This window comes from Canis aureus, chromosome 10 (assembly GCF_053574225.1).
Source record: "Canis aureus isolate CA01 chromosome 10, VMU_Caureus_v.1.0, whole genome shotgun sequence".
In the NCBI taxonomy this organism is placed as follows: Eukaryota; Metazoa; Chordata; class Mammalia; order Carnivora; family Canidae; genus Canis; species Canis aureus.
The window spans coordinates 58,268,495-58,285,050 of NC_135620.1; the positions used below are offsets into that span (position 1 = coordinate 58,268,495).

The 16,556-nt window shown below is 46.4% G+C and overlaps 1 long non-coding RNA gene across 1 annotated transcript; it reads right to left on the reverse strand.

Moving 5' to 3' along the window:
- Nucleotides 1-6,810: 6,810 nt before the first annotated feature.
- LOC144322532 (uncharacterized) lies at nt 6,811-7,960 on the reverse strand. The gene is made up of 3 exons (XR_013388161.1): nt 7,892-7,960; nt 7,349-7,389; nt 6,811-7,130 (listed from the first exon to the last, which is right to left on the reverse strand). It is a non-coding gene; the product is annotated as an uncharacterized LOC144322532 (long non-coding RNA).
- Nucleotides 7,961-16,556: the final 8,596 nt, after the last annotated feature.

Sequence of the window (16,556 nt, forward strand, 5' to 3'; positions counted from 1 at the left end):
CAGTGATATGACCATTAAAGCAACATTTAAAAATCCCCCCAAACTTCTGGGTGCCCATGGTATAATGTGTCTCTAACTTGATATCTTGTTCTGCTTTTCTAGGAACCTATTGCCTCCATTTCCCAGATCCTGGTTTTCACACAGCCTTTTCAGTTTGCCATCTGATTTGTTCCCAGTGTAACTATGACGGTGGGTGTGAGCCGGTTCCCCAGGCACATGGTGACTACCACCTCCTAAGGAGAACTGGTTGTGTCGTTTTCCACCCTTCTTCTGCCTTGGTTCTCTGTGGAGAGTGAGCCTTGGGTTTGCACCTACTCAGTGTGATTCTACAATGAGGCCTAGTAAATCAGGCCCCCTGCCCACCCCCCGCCCTCGGGGCCTGGACTGTCGCTGCTAATCAACCACTGCGCTCTTCCCACGGCCCCCTCCCCCCCCCAACCTGGGAAGCTTCCTGAACACCGTGCTGAAGCCAGTCACTGCTGATTCATCAGCACAGCAAAGCAGGAAAGCTGATGCTAATCCCAGTTCTGCCTTGAACTAGCTGTGTGAACTTGGACGGATCATTTCCTTCTCTGAAGCTCAGTTTCCATATCTGAAATGAGAAAGGGAAAGAAGGAAGGAAGGAAGGAAGGAAGGAAGGAAGGAAGGAAGGAAGGAAGGAAGGAAGGAAGGAATTAAGAAAGAATAATCTTTAATTCCTTCTAGTTCTAAAAGTGTCCCTACCCTCAGCATCCGCCCTACCCCCTCCATGTACGCACACTCTCCCACCAGGTGGGCTTCCCACACCCAAAGCAGGCTCTGTTCTGTTCCTCTCCTGGGGCTTGTCCAAATGATCAGATTTTATCAAACATCCTGGGGTGGTTACGCACTAAATAAAACACTCTCAGATGCTCAGAATGATCAAATCACAGCATTTCTGAGCTGAAAGTCACCCCAGCGCACAGTAAACTGAATCCTCCACGTTAAAGATGAGGAAACTAGAACAAGAGAGATTTGGCGACTTCCCCGCAGGGACCACCCCATTAGCAAGTGGAGCTGGTCTCCCTCGGGGGAGCCAGAGGCTCTGAGATCTGGGCCATCCCTCAGTCACATGACCTGGGCTCCACAATCAGATGTGCCTGTGGAAACATTCAGCTCAGAAGTGAAACAGGCGGTAGAGGGGTCGCCTGGCGCCCTCCCTTTGACCAGAGGAGCAGAGGAGGCCTGCAGCCTGGGTGGTATCAGAGCCTGAGGTTCTGGGGCGCGGTGCTCACTGTGTTCGGTGAAAGCTGTGGTGTCCATGACCAGGAGTTTTGCTGGTGGGAGGAGGAGGGTGGTGTCTTTGAAAGTGTAATCTCACTTCGTGGTTTGGGCATCTTCCTGGCTGGCTACCTTTGTGTTGCACTCTTTGGCTGTCCTGGAGAGTCTGTGAACTCTAAATATTCTTTAATAAATTCTCTTCTTACTGAAATGAGCTAGGGTGGGTTCTGTTGTTTATACCAAGAGTCCTGACTGGCACACCAACCCTTGAAAGGAAAGGAAATTCTAAATATAAATGCCACTTCACAGACACTTGTTAATCCTCTCTCTTCTCCTCCGCCCTCCTGCCTTTCCTCTGTCATGCCTGTCAAACTCATCAAGGCAGTGCATCATTGAAGCATTGTGGGACCTGAGAAGAGGGATATGTTGGATCTAATATTCCTACAAAGTGACACTGATTGTTTGAAAACGCTTACACAGAGGCACTGCTCCTCAATGGGGAGGAGGAAGAGTCACAAGGATTTGTGAAGACTGCCCAGGGTGGTGGTCAAGGAGGGCACAGATGTCCCTATAACTCTTCATTTCCCATCTGCCCTGTTCTAGAGTTTAACATATTAGCCAGAATAATGTTGGAGCATTTTTCACTGCTTCATGTATGAATTCGAATTAGAGTTGCTTCCTAGCTTGACCATCCTGCTCTTTCCCCAGATCCCTCCTTGGAAAGCTTTGCCAGTTGCAAGATATACCTGCAGGTCCACTTGCTTGAAAGGACCTTTCATGCAATGACAAAGCAATTACAGATAATCCTACCAAACACAAAAGGGCAGAAGGGGAAATAAAGAACAGCATAGCAAAGGGGAGGCTGTGAACATCCGGAGTGAGTTCTCCTTACCCAAACTCTTCAAATGGCAGTTGTTCATACGCTCTTTTGGCCAGGAATCCTGACAGGCTGGTGATGGTAGTGTATGGAGCACGGACTCAGATCTGAGTTCAAGTGCCAACTCTGACACCCGTCAAGATGAATGACCTTGAGCTCCCTGGGTAAATACTTCATCCTCTCTGAGCCTTGGTTTCCTTTATTCTCTATACAGAATATATTTACAGTCTACACTGCATTTTCACTGTTTGTGATAGTTGTGGTCTATAAAGTCACTGGGAATGCAGCATTAACAAATATGGAACTGCAACTCCCAGGGGAACACAGGGCTGGGTTCCAGGGAGCCTCTGGTCACAACACTTCTATCAACCATAAAACATGACCTTGTTTGGGTGTTTCTGCTTAAAGACATCTTATTTAATATTATTGTGGATTCATTCACATTGAACTCCTGGCCAATAGCACTCTAAGTCCTGGCTGCATGAAGCTCCACTAACGCACATTTTCTCTAGAAGGCACATCACAACTTCTTGCACGCTATGCTTGGGGACATTTTAAACAGCAAAATCACTAACAACAATAACAGAAAGCACAAAAATGTGAAAAACAGGGCACTAAATAGACCACAATAGGACACTTGTTTACATTATGAGAACTGAAACAAGACGGCAAAGCTTCACCTTGTTTGACCTTCTCTGGGAATGTGTACAACAGGCAACCCAAATTATTCATTGCTCTGCTCCTGTCTGCAAATAACAATAAAGGGCTGTGAGTGTTAATTTGGGGGTTACAAATAAATGCTAATGAGTAAGCAAATTTACATATACGGAATCTGTGAATGATAAGGATTGACTATACTGTACGTCAATTTATACATCGTTACCTCACTTCACATAGTTTTTCTCAGGACCAAATGCATAGGAGAATGCATCGCAAACCATGAGGCACAGTATAAGCGAATGTGATGGTTACATAACACATGTGCCTGGAAGATCCTGGCTCGTTTTTCAAGCGTTACCTTTTCCCGGGAAGTCTTGTATTAAAGGCAAGGACCCCAATACAAACTAGAATGAGTTCTTGAGTCACCTGGTGGGGAGGAGGGAAAAGAAGGTCAAGAGGAAAACCCAGCTGTCTCATTCAACTTCTCACTTTTTCCAGTAACCTAGGTGCAAGGGCGCACATAGTCAAGTGGCAAAGTCAGGACTTGCATCTCTGATTCAGGATCTCTGACTCCGGAATTAGCAGCCTTAGCCTCTAGAATTTACTAGTAACACGTTTCATTATTTTATCATCAAAACAAAAGTACACCACCTAAAAATTCCTGGAGAGAACTCATAGACCTTTGAGGATACATCTCTGCACCCCCACTCCTTGCTGCCATTACAGAAACATGGATTTACTGGAGTCCTTTGGAAGTGTTCTAAAGGCTGTAAGCCCCCTTTCCTGCTCCCTTCACAATAGCACCCCACTGGTGACATGGTAGTTTCAAGATGGCAACTGCATGGGATGAAAACCTCCTGCATGGGATCGTGTAAGCTGAGAATGAGCTGGCTCCATGGAGGATTAAGGATGGACATGCGGGCTAGGAACTGACTAAGCACCAGCAGAGAATACTGAAGAGCTCCTATGATGGGGACACTCCCTTATGGCCTCACCTCAACTCATTTTCTCTCTGCTGCCTATGCCCTTATGGGGATAGGGGTTCCCTGAACAGAGGCAATATTTCCTGCAACTAGTAACCTAAGGAACTCATTCATTCTCTAAAATTTACCCAACAGGGTAAATCCCAGGATTTGTATAAATGGTGGGGTGTGCTGACATTAGTATTAGGATATAGTCATATCCTATTTACTTTAGGAGAGATAGTCAGGCCCAGTGGTCGAGAATATGTATACTGTGCCTCCGTTTCCTCATGTGTGAAATGAAAAAATCTTAGTACTTACCTCATGAGTTGCTATGAAATGAAATAGGTTAATACATGTAAAGTTTTGGGTCAGTGCGTAGCGTGTAACAAGCTCTCACTAAATATTAGCTGTTGTTAAGTGACCTACTCTAAGAGAGAGAGAGAGAGAGAGGAGAGAGCTGTGCCAGTAACTATATAAGCCATTTCTTTCAAAGTGCATATGCTTCTGATAGAAGGTGGGATTTTGAAGTATCATATTGATTAGGTGTGGACTTCACCTTGTGAACTTACCTGAGAAATTAGCCCCTGTAAGAGTAGCCCGTCATATTGGTAGCAACAGTAAGTACTTACTGAGCCAGGATGTATCAGGCCACAGTGCTAAGTGTTTTGCATGTGTTATTTAATCTAATTCACACAATAATCAGTACTATTTTTGTTTCCATTTTCAGGGGAGGAAACTATAAAGCAGTAAAGCAATGTGTCCAACGTTACAGCTGACATGCGGCCAGGTGAGGAGGTGAACTTGGGTTTTGTAAGTGCAAATGCTGCGCCTTAGCCGATAAGCTATATTGTCCTTGAGAGCTCACAGCCTCCTGGGGAAGCTGGCAGTTTGAAACAAATAATCACAGTAGGTTGGAAAAGTGCCGGAAGAGGTAGTATGGTGAGTCAGCTCTTCACAAACCTGTTCTCTTCCCTCCACTCTCTTGTTGGTGCCTAGATGGCAGGGACCAGATCTTACCCATCTTGGTTCGCCTTGCACCAGTGAGGTGCTCGGTAAATATTTGCTGATTTCGTTCGATTTGAATGAGATATAATGACTCTTTCAGATGGCTAATGATTTCTCTAGTGTGGATTACAAGCCCTAAGGGTATGTTATTGTTTCTGAAGTTGGAGCCAGAACTGACAGTCTCTGTTTAAGGATGTAAGAATGCTCAAAATAAGAATGATGTTTGTTGCAGGCAAATTTGCTAGATGTGGGTTCCTTTGGTTTCTGGGTCACTTACAGCTGGCTACCTTGGACTCTTATACATTCCAAAAAGCTCCTGGCTGTTCTGTTTCCCTGAGTCATGAATTGAAGATGCAAAATAAGAAGACAGATCTTATCTTTGCAATGAAAACCCCACACACTACATTTCGTCTGTAATAGCTCGCTCTGCGCCGATCTGACCCCTCCCCCAACTCTATGATCCTCCTGCCACTCAGGGGAAGGGAGATCATCACCATTCATTCCATCTTTGGGAAGTTCTAAGCCCCAGGAAGGGTCCTATTACTCAGTGAAAGCTGCCTGCCTAGAGCTTCCTCCCACTCGTTCTGGCTCCCCCATCCTGGGGCCATGCGAAGCCCCACCAGCTTCCTTTGCCTCGAGACAATCTCTTGCTATAGCTGTCAAGACATATGGCCAGTTCTGCACAATAAGTAAGCATCAGTGGGGAACTGCTGTGAGTAGGGACACAAGAGAGATGAGCCTCTTTCTCCTTGCACAAGACCCTGATGTACAGACTGGATTCACGTGGCAAGAAGCAGAACCAGGAGGACAGGCCATTGGAGAAGGCCTTAAAAAAGGATATTGGCCCAAGGTTAGGATACTTGAGGTTGAAGCACATTATTCCATTTATCATGAAAGCAGAGGTGCCAACATCTCTGCTCACAGGGAGGAGATGTGACAAGGTCAAAGTGGCACATAGCCTAAATATGCTGGGTGACCAAGAAACACCAGTCCAGAAAGTCATGACAACCTATTTACATTTTTACTGAGGTCTCTTTGAGTGGTAAAACGGAAAGATTTCATTGAGTGAATCCTAGCAAATATCCTCTTCCCCTGTGCATCTATCTCTCCAAAGTTGGCCATGGTTTGATTGCTGTATACTTTCTCCCAGGTAGAAGTTCCTTTCTTCCTTTTCTCTCCTCTCAAACCTGTAATCCAACTTCTCTGATGGGGAGGATGGCCAGCAAAAGAAAGCCAAACTCTTGATTCCCTGTATCCTTTCTTATTCCCACCTTTAACTGAGTTCTTCACATTTACTCCATTCTTCCAAGAGTTGTTTAAAAAGTTTTCAAAAGCATATATGATGCATGTTTCAATGGGAAGAGACTGAGCTTGTAGAGCAGTATTTACTCCTCGAAGCAAGTTAGCAATTTTGTCTCCTCCTACTTCTCAGTTCACACTGTAGGAGCCTGTAGGGGCTTGGGGTAGGGAGGGTGGGGGAGAGGGAGCGCACACAACCAAGCCTGGGTTCAAATTCAACCCCACCATTTGCTGCCAAAATAATCCTAGGCAAGTCATTTAACTTCCCCGAGCCTCAGTCTATCATCTGTAAAATGGAATGACATACCTACCAAGGCTTTGAAAAGATTAAATGTAAGGCATGTAGTATGTGCCTGGAAACAATATATCCTTTCCATAGCAAGTCACATCTAGTCAGAAACACTGTGCTGGGGCCCAGGGGAGGTGATCACATGCTCCAGGCTGAGTCTGTTCCCTGGAAAAATTTATGGGGTAGTAGGGGAGAAAAGAGGGGTACAGCAGTTCATGTAACAGAAAGTAGAGCATGTTGTGGGGGCCATGCAGGGCTGTGTGAGGCAGGCAGAGCCCAGAAGGCCCCGGGAAAGGTGGAGTGTGAATGGCTTATGGATGGATGGTCAGGTTTGGCCATAAAGGGAAACACTGGAAAGCGGATGGAAAGTAGGTGGGTTGTCTGAATAAGGACGACTTTCTTGTCTCGGAGCTGGAGCTTCCAACAGGCCCTCCAAATGAAGTTTTGTACAGGTTCACAAGCAAACACTAGTCCAGAAAGCTTTAATGCTGTCTCCCACTCCCTCAAGACCACGTGGGGAGAGAGAGAAGGATTGCAAGGCAGGAGGGGGTGTCACTGTTTCTCACCGTTCTAGGTAGGTTTGGTGTCAATGACTCCAGTGGAAGATGGAAACATTCTGATGGCCTGGAACCCAGGGAGACGAGGTCTCTCTGCGTCCTCTCACTTGCCTGGAAGCAGGAGCAGGTGTGCAGCTCATCACTTCAGGCCTCTTGGATGGATGGTCATCAGCTCTTCTCATTTCCGAGGCCGACCGGGCATAGCTCTTTTGTTCAGTCATTGGCCACTCAGGCTTAGACTGTTTAGTCAAGAGTGACCGTGAGTTCTTTAACCGTGCGTAACTATTACCTGTCACACTATTACCATTTCTAGCATAGCATTGGCTCCTACATATAAACTGCTGATGGCATCTGTCATCTTTGTATTTAAGGCATATCTGCTTCAACCACTTTGGGATAGTGTTATCTGTTAATGGTCTCCAGGTCCCCCCAAAAGATTTTTCTCCAGGGCTCTTACCAAGATTTTGGAAGCCAGGTTCAGGCAGCTGGAGGGGCTTTCTGTGGGTTCAAGAGAAGGTCTGTGAGATGTAGGATGGGAACTAGATGTCCCTGGAAGAGGACAGCAGTGGCAGAAAGGCCACTGGGAAGAGGCCTGGGGCATACCATAATGACTCAGAGGAAAAGCAAGGGTTGGACCAGGCATGAGACAGAGGAGAGGATAGACTCAAGAAACAAAGTCAAGGGCAGACCATGACTCTAAAGAAGTGAGATGGTGCCAGCCACAGTTAGGGAGAAGGTGGATTGCCTCCTCCATGTCAGTGAGATAAGGGAGTTCCCTTCCAGTGTGTTGTATTTTCTCCGTGCAAGAGGAGAGCTCATTCTCTGGAGGTAGGATGCTGAGTTAGAGGTGGAAAGAGATGCCTGAGAGGCTTGGGCAGGGGGCACAGAGGCCATAAGGGCAGGAGTGGGCATTCAGAACTCTAGCAGGAGTGGCTCTGTCTCTTCACACCCTCTGCTCCCCATATCTCCCCATTGAAGACAAGTGCTAAGGACCAATTACCAACTGGACAACTGGAGACTCCTTGCCCTGGGGTCTTGAGGAGGCATAACCAATTGAAGTGATCATGGCCCTCTGAAAACTGGCAAGTTGGCCTCAGGAGACTGTTGGAAAATGATGGATGTGAAATGCCCAGTGGAGGAGCAGGCATGTGCTCAATGTCAATTCAGTATTTCCTTCCTTTTCCCCATTTTTAAAGGCATTTCCAACCTCAGAATGTTCACGCTGGAATGGGTCATGTGATCAAATCCTCACATTTGCCACAGGGAAAAGAGGCAAGTAAATAGTGGGATGGTGGGTGCTCCAACAGAACAGGCAGGGTCATATGGGAACACTAGTGAAGGACACTTAATCCTGCTCTGGGTGGGGGTGAACTCCCCAGGAGGCTCCCCACTTCACCCCCAGGCCCTGGCTCTTTGCTGGGCCCCTCCCACGCATGCAGGCACACACCCACACTGGCTTCCAGCCCTGGCTGCCCACTGGGAATGGTCTTACAGGGTGGAAAGCTCTTAGGATACTTTACTAGGACTAGAATATCATTGTGGAAAATCTCCCCAGGCTCCAACCGCTGACTCATCCCTTGAGCCTTGTCCAGGAAATCAGTCTCCAAGATTGCACAAACTCACATGCAGAACAGCTATCAATATGTTCGCATTTGTATCCATGTCAATCTCCTTCTCTTATTCCTTGATATAATGAGTTATCTAATTATGGTGACATCTGTTGAGGAGGAATCTAGCTTCCCTCTCCCTGCTCAGAACCCAGTCCAGGGCTCTTTTTTGGGGGGAGATCACATGCTTCAGGGGTTGTGGGGGGAGAGACAGAACCCCAACAGGAATCAGCCGTGACGGCCACAGGACTTTTGCTATCCCTAGCAGCCAGCCCCTCCCTATCCCCAGCAGTGTGTCTGGGATGGGCAGACCTGCAGACTGAGCTGAGAGAGCCGTAGGCTCCGTGACCACAGGTCTCGTACTCCCAGCCCAGGCTGACTGAGATGTCAATAGGGAAGGCAGAAGAACGTGCCCTGCTTGCTTCACCTCTGTTTAATAATGAACACACTTGCTTTATTTTAACACTGGAACGAGTTCACATTGGTTAATCACCATGTGACCTGGAAATTAATGTATTCACAACTCTTCCTCTCTTGTTCCTCAAAGCCAGATTTTAAGTCTTGGCCAACCTTCCTTCCTTCCTTCCTTCCTTCCTTCCTTCCTTCCTTCCTTCCCTCATTCATTCATTCATTCATTCATTCATTCATTCATTCAACCCTTCAACAAATGCTTGTTGAGCACCTACTAGATACTAGGAGCACTGAGATAAATAAGCACAGTTTATTTATTAACATTAATGATGCAAATGATAGCCACAAAGGAAGATGATGCCTAAGACTTGAAGAGGGGGCTGAGAAAGACTTAGAAGAAGGGGCCACCTGAGCCAGAGTTCCCCCTTTGCCATCGCCCCAAAGTGTCTTTAGAAACCACAGAGTTCTCACCTCTCACACTGAGCCCCCAAAAGACTCACAATGGCACAGCCGACATGCCAAGCTAGGGATTCAGCTGGGACAATGATATTCCGTTGAACTTGGATTCATTTTGTTGGTCCTTCTCATTGTTCTTTTTCTCAGGAGAATTTTGAGCAAGTTTGATTCATGTTTTCAAGCTTCCTGTGTCTTCAGGGTAAATGTGACTGCTGTACATACTTCTGACAGAATTTCTTTTCTTGATATGTTAGTCCTAATTAAAGTGAGGGAACAGAGGATCCACCTCTCACACAGCCCTCACTAGGTTTGATAAGATCTTCCTCTATGCCCTAGTACTCAGTGTCCTTTGGAAGCATTTTTTCAATTAAAAAAAATTCTTCCACTCATTTTTCTAGGAAATTCCTAATGGTGTAGTCACTAAAAAGCAAAACTCTTGAGAATCTAATGATCCCAATAATAGAACCAGAGGGCTAGGTAGGACCTTCAAGATCATGTAATCAATTCTCTTCATTTTGTAGATGGGAAAATCAAGGCACAGAGTTGGGTTTTGAGAATACATATGGCAGGGTTTTCCCTGCACTCCTTCTGTACTCTGATTCTTAGGTTCTTGGCATTACCCACATAGTTTGTTTTTCCCTTTAAAGATCAAAGTATATTTGAATGTAAGTAATACTTTTTTTTAATAGTATCATAGTTAAATTACATTCTATAGGTTATATGTATTCTCCCATTTGATCATTATTGATTTATTCTATAAATACTTATTGAACATATACTACGTGAACGTATTTTGCTACTCACTGAGAAAAACACAAAAATGAATAAAACATAGTCTTTACCCTCAAAGACTCAAATCTATTATAGGAGATAAAACATGGACACAAATAACTTTAATATAGGGACAACTGAAAAAAAAAATATAGGGACAACTGGGTGGCTCAGTGGTTGAGTGTCTCCTTCGATTCAGGGTGTGATCCTGGGATCTGGGATCAAGTCCCACATCAGGCTCCTTGTGAGGAGTCTGCTTCTTCCTCTGCCTATGTCTCTGCCTCTCTCTCTGTGTATCTCTCATGAATAAATAAATAAATCTTGGGTCGGGGGTGGGGGTGACTGGGTGACGGACACTGAGGTGGGCACTTGATGGGATGAGCACTGGGTGTTATGCTATATGTTGGCAAATTGAACTCCAATAAAAAAATAAAAAAATAAAGAATAAAAAGAAATAGTGAAACAGATTATAGGGGAAAGGAGGGAAACTGAGTGGGAAAAATTAGAGAGAAGACAAACCATGAGAGACTCCTAACTCTGGGAAATGAACAAAGGGTTGGGGAAGGAGAGGTGGGTAGGGGGATGGGGTAGCTTGGTGACGGGCTCTGAGGAGGGCACTTGATGGGATGAGCACTGGGTGTCATAATATATGTTGGTAAATGGAATTTAAATAAAAATATATTTTTAAAGAAAAAATCTTTAAAAAAATTAAAAAACAAATAACTTTAATATAATAATAATAATAATAATAGCCATTGCTTATACAGAGCTCATTATACTCCAGGCACTGTTCTTAGCATATCACAAATGTTAACTCATTACATCCTTACAGTGACCTCAAGAGAAGGTATTATTATTATTATTATCATCCCTATTTTTATCAATGAGGAAATAGAGACCCAGGAAGGTGAGAGAACTTGCTCAAGGCCACAGAGCTAGCAAGTGGTAGAGCTGCTGTTCAAATCCAGACAAGCTGATTCTAAGATGAAAAACAATCACTGCAATTAGAGAGGAGCATTTGAAAAAGCATGAAAGCCCCAAGGGGAAAGATGCCTTCCACGTGGGGAGATTGGGGAAGTCTTCATGGAGGAAGGAAATGGCACTTGAGTGGGGTTGCCAGATTTAGCAAGTCAACATACCATGCCAACTTGGTGTGGAAGTGGACACAGGAGGTAATTGCATTAGGGCAATGTGAAGATGTGCAAAAGAAGGACATTCTTAGAAGCAGTGGATCAGGAGCACCTGGCTGGCTCTGTAGGTTAAGCATCTGCCTTTGGCTCAGGTCATGATCCTGGGGTTCTGGGATTGAGCCCCATGTCAGACTCCCTGCTCAGCAAGCAGTCAGCTTCTCCCTCTTCCTTTGCCCCTCTCCCCTGCTAGTGCTCTCACTCTCTCAAATAAATAAATAAGATCTTCAAAAAAAAAATTTCTCTCCCTCTTCCTTTGCCCCTCCCCACCACCACGGCACACACACATTCTCTCATTCTCTAACCCCCCCCCCAAAAAAAAAGAAGAAGCAGTGATCTGACTGGTCTCTTTATCATGAAGACTCTCCCACTCTTTCCAATACCCTTACCCATTTCATCTGAAAAAAGAGATGATCTTGTCACTCTTTACTTAAAACATTTCAGTGGTTCCCCAGTGCCTTCAGGGTTCAGTTCTGACACCTTTACCTGAGATTTGCCCCGCCTTGGTTTATTCACACCTGCTTGCTCATTTATCCCGTTCCTCAACCTTCTGGCAGAGGAAATTCTATCACCATAACAACCAACTGCTCAAAAGCCTCAGTGGTTTCTCAATGCCAAATGGTACCAGTTCTCCAGACTGGCGTTCAGGGCTGTCCATAGTCCAGACCCTCATATCTACTTGCCTCTCCAGAAAGAAACATCTGCTATAACTGGGGTTTTCAAAATTCAGGAGCACATCCTGCTCTTGGCCAACCCCATGCCTTGGTCCGTCACATTTCAGAAAACCAGAGTCATTCTTTGATCAGGCCATACCTATTCCCTTTGACCCCACCCAGTTCCACCTCCCCGCCTCACAACACTTTCAGCCTCTGCTTTCCGCATCCAGCATTGTGGTGGATCCTAGATTCTGCTCCTGCAGAGCTGCAGCAGGCCCCTTTATTTCCATCAGGGCGTCTAAAGTGTCATTCCTAGGCCTTTGCTTGCAGAGATGATTATTTTATTTCGATGTGTTTTTGTTGGCAGCAGTCTGATGCATCACACATCCAACTCAATGTGCGATGTGCATCATACAGTGCTCTTACAAGAGGAGTAAACAGTGAGACGAGCAAGTGGCTGTCATTTGTCTCAAAATGTCTCCATTCTGAGAATTGCAGACTGCAGATAAGATCTGTCAATCACCAGTCATGAATATTGTTAAAACTGGCAAAGACACTTTTCGAACTTTTTTTAAAGAAGAAAGTCCAAATTCCTTAGCCAGCCTTCTAAAATCAGTTTTCCAAGCTCTCATTAATCAATCAATGAATTGATTAGTTAATTCAATAAATATTTATGGGCTGTCTACCACATGCCAGGCACTTTGGTAGGTGCCTCAGAGAGCATTGAACAAAAGGACAAAATCCTCACTCTCTTGAAGCTTGCAGTTTGTTGGGAAAGTGAACAACAAATGCCTAAACCAGAGGTCAGCAGACTATGGCCTGTAGGTCAGTTCCAGTGTTGCCTCCTGTTTCTGTAAATAAAGTTTTATTGGAACACAGCCACACTCATTTATTTATGTACTGTCTATGGCTGCTTTCGCACTACAACGGCGGAGTTGAGCAGTTGTGATGGAGACCGTATGGCCTGCAAAGCCTAAAATATTTACCATCTGGCCTTTATAGAAAAGTTTGCCAACCTATGGCCTGGAAAAATAAGTATATAATACGTCAGGTGACAATTCATATCATGAAGGAAAATGAACAGGTGTGAAGGTACAAATGATAGAAAAGAGTGTCCATGGATGCACAGTCTGGTAATGTGGTCACTGAGGAGGAGAGACCCGAATGAAGGTAGGGAGCAAGCCACAGAAACAGGTAATCAACTGAGGCAAGGACTTGGAGAGCAGAAACGCAAGTGCAAAGGTCACACCACGGATGCGTGCTTGGCACATTCCGAACATCAGGAAGGGGGTGGGCTTGAAGCCAAGTGAGCAAGGAGAAGAGAAACGGGTGTGGGATCAGAGCGTTAAGGAAGGGCCAGATCACCATGATGTGTGAAGGTGTGAAGCCAGTGTAAGATGGGGCAGAAAATGGTTTTGAGTTTTGAAGGATCTCTTTGACTGCTGTGTCAGAGAGAAGGGGACAGGTGTGGGGTCAAGGGTGGAAGCCAGAGAGGCCAGTGAAGAGGCTACCACAAGCCCAGGTGTGCTGGAGCAGGTCCCTAGGGGTGGCCCATGAGAGGGCGGGGGGGGACTCTGATTTAGACTGCGGTTTGAAGGCAGAGCCAGTAGGATTCCCTGGTGGATTCTCTGGAGGGTAAGAGAGACTCCACAGTTTGGGGCCTGAGCAGCCTGATGAGATGGAGAAGGTTGAGGGAGACCAGACGGGGTAGTGAGTGGCTAGACCTGGAGATTTCTGCTGTGAATGTGTTATGTTGTGCGTTCATCATGTGACAACGTGAGAGAGGCAGCAACAGCCACTACTGCTCCTTGTCACTCACCTCCTCGTGGCCTGCGGGGCCCTGTGCCCTCCCACATCCATCCTGCCTGGGCCTCAGCTGTGGAGGCCTCTGCCTCTGGGGCAGGTCAGCCACCTTTCCTCCCCATGGTCCTCCTGGGTGTGGCTCCCCCGGACGCCCTCTCCCCACTTCCTTTCTCGCTGTCTACACGGCCTCCTGCAGGTTGCAACTTAAATGTGACCTCCAGAGAAGAGGTCTTGCCGGCCACCCTACCTCAAGTTGGCCCCCTCCTGCTTTTCCTCAGCCCCCATGTCCTCCCAATGGAGTGCTTTTCCATGTTTTAAGTATTTTATTTATCTGTTTACTTGTCTTCTGACTGGGCCCTGGCCCCTCCCTTGTCCCACAAAACTGAAAACCATAGACAGTAAGTAAGCAGGCGAGGAGTCCTCGTGGGCCTTGTTTGTCATTGTATCCCCGGGGGCCTAGCGGCGTCTCCGTCTTGAAAAGCTCAACTTTTTCCTCTTCAGCATGAAAGCATCTCCTTCCACTCCAATCCTGGGCAGAAGTGCAGCCGACACATTCATTTACTCACCCCACAGATGAGACAGGTGTGCCTCGGGTTGGGTGGGTGCAGAGGGGCCCAGGACTGTGGCCCCCGCCTGGCCTGAGAGGCCTGGTCCTTGTCAAACAGGATCCCGCCCACGCTTCAGCTATCAGAGCATCAGAATGTCCAATGGGCTGTATATCCTGGGGCAGTTAAATGTCAAAAGGAAAAAAAAAAAAAAAGAGGATACCAACATAAGATTGGCAACATCTAGTTCTGCTAAATAAAGATATGAAAAAAATAAACAGCTCCTCTCTTAGACTGTGCTGCTGAGCAAATATCTTCCCAAGCCTTGCAGCTTGGTGCAGTAGAAGTTTATCACTGACACTCTGTGCCCGGGGAGGGGGGCTCATGGGGTCCTGCTGGCTGGGGGGAGCCAGGCGGACAGAGGCTGCACCTTGATTCACGTTTCCATAGTCAGGGGACTGGAATTATCCGCCTCTCAGAAATCTGCCCGGAAGTGACAAGTTCTTTCTCCTGACATTTCATTGGTGGCTTGCCCAGAGCTAACTGAAACGGGGGCCAGGAAGCTGGATCCTCCCACGGGCCTGGAAGGTAAGAGGGTCAGAAGAGTTATGACCAGCTCTGATGCCTCCCCCGGCTACCACTGCTAATGGCCCTGGTTTAATAAAAGGAATGGCACTTCAGTACCTGAAACGTAAGAAGGACATCCCATCAGGATAAAAGCAAAACTTCAAGTTGATTGAATTCGCTTTATTCAAACCTTGTTCTTTGTCCCTTGCCTTCTCACCCTCCCTGTGGCCCTGGGAGGAAGGGAGGAAGACATTGGTGCTGGTCCTCAGGCCCTGGCTGGGGAATCCGTGGCCTGAGCCCCTGGAGGAGTTCTCACCTCCTTGCCCTTACACCAGTTCCTTTACCTGCAAACTCATCCTCCCCTCGTCCTCTCTGTGGCCCAATCTCTCCTTCCAAGGACCAGCTGCACACCACCCTGCTGGGGCCATCCCCAAGCAGGCTGTGTCCCTCCACTGCGCCTCCTGGGGCCCAGAGCCCTTTCTGCCTTGCTTGTGCCTCATGTTAAGGGGTTCTGACTACAGATGAACAGAGAAGCTCTCCCATCCATACCTGTTCACAAAGCGGGAAGGATAAGGGCAAAGGTTCATCACTCAGAGTTCCCTTAGGCTGAAGGAGGGGAGATAGACACTAGAGGGGACAGATGGCCCCGGCACTATTTAGAAACCCTCAGAACTACAATCTCCCCCCGAGAAAGGTATCACCTGGGGGGCACAGATGATAGGAGGCAGCAGAGTAAGCCTCAAGTTCCTGGGAGCTGATGGCCTTTGACTAGACTTCTAGATTTCTCTGGTGTACCTGGCTCTTATTTTCCAGCAGAGTCTGGGAAAACTGTTCCTCCTTCTCTGGGCACTTGTCTCATGACACAAACTTTGCACCACTCTGTCTCCTTGTTGGGCATCTGTTTGAAGTTCAATGGGACAGAGGCAGAGAGGAGTACCTGGGCCCTGTTCCAATGCTACCATGGCTCCAGAAAAATGAAACCGAATCTAATTGGTCAAAGTAGAGCCTAGATTTGAATAAATCAATGATACAGAGTTTTGTTACACAGACCCAATTTGGCTGATGCACATTTACCAAAGCTTAAAATAATAATAATTATTATTATTATTAACAGTCTAAATTGTCCAGCCCTATGTAGTTTGTTTGAAAAGTGCTTTCATATGTATTTTCTCACTTGGTCCTCATCAAGAGTATGCAGGTGTGGGCTAGTATAAAGCTCAGAGAAGTTAGGTGGCTAATCTAAGATCACTTGGATAATATATCCCTTCACATGCTTTGGTAGCAAATACTGGAAAACTGGCTTAAACAATGAAAGGGGGATTTATTCTCTAATATAATCAGAAGTCTAGGGGAAAGCAGGCTTCAAGTTTGGTTGACTTAGCAGCTCAAGTATATCATTAAGAAAATATACTCTTTTCACCTCCCTGCCCTCCCCAGAGTGGCTTTGTCTTCAGGCTGGTGACAAGACAGCCACACAAGTGCCAGACCTGTCACCTAGATATAATTATGGCAGGTGAAAAGAGAGGCCATTATTTGCTGGGCCTCTCCGGCTGGCTGGAAAACTTCATTAGGAGCAAGGCCCCTAACCCTTGCCCCCTGTGATGCCTTGCATCTCGCAAGTCATTTCTGAATCACTTATTTGGATAGAAAAGGAAGTTATGC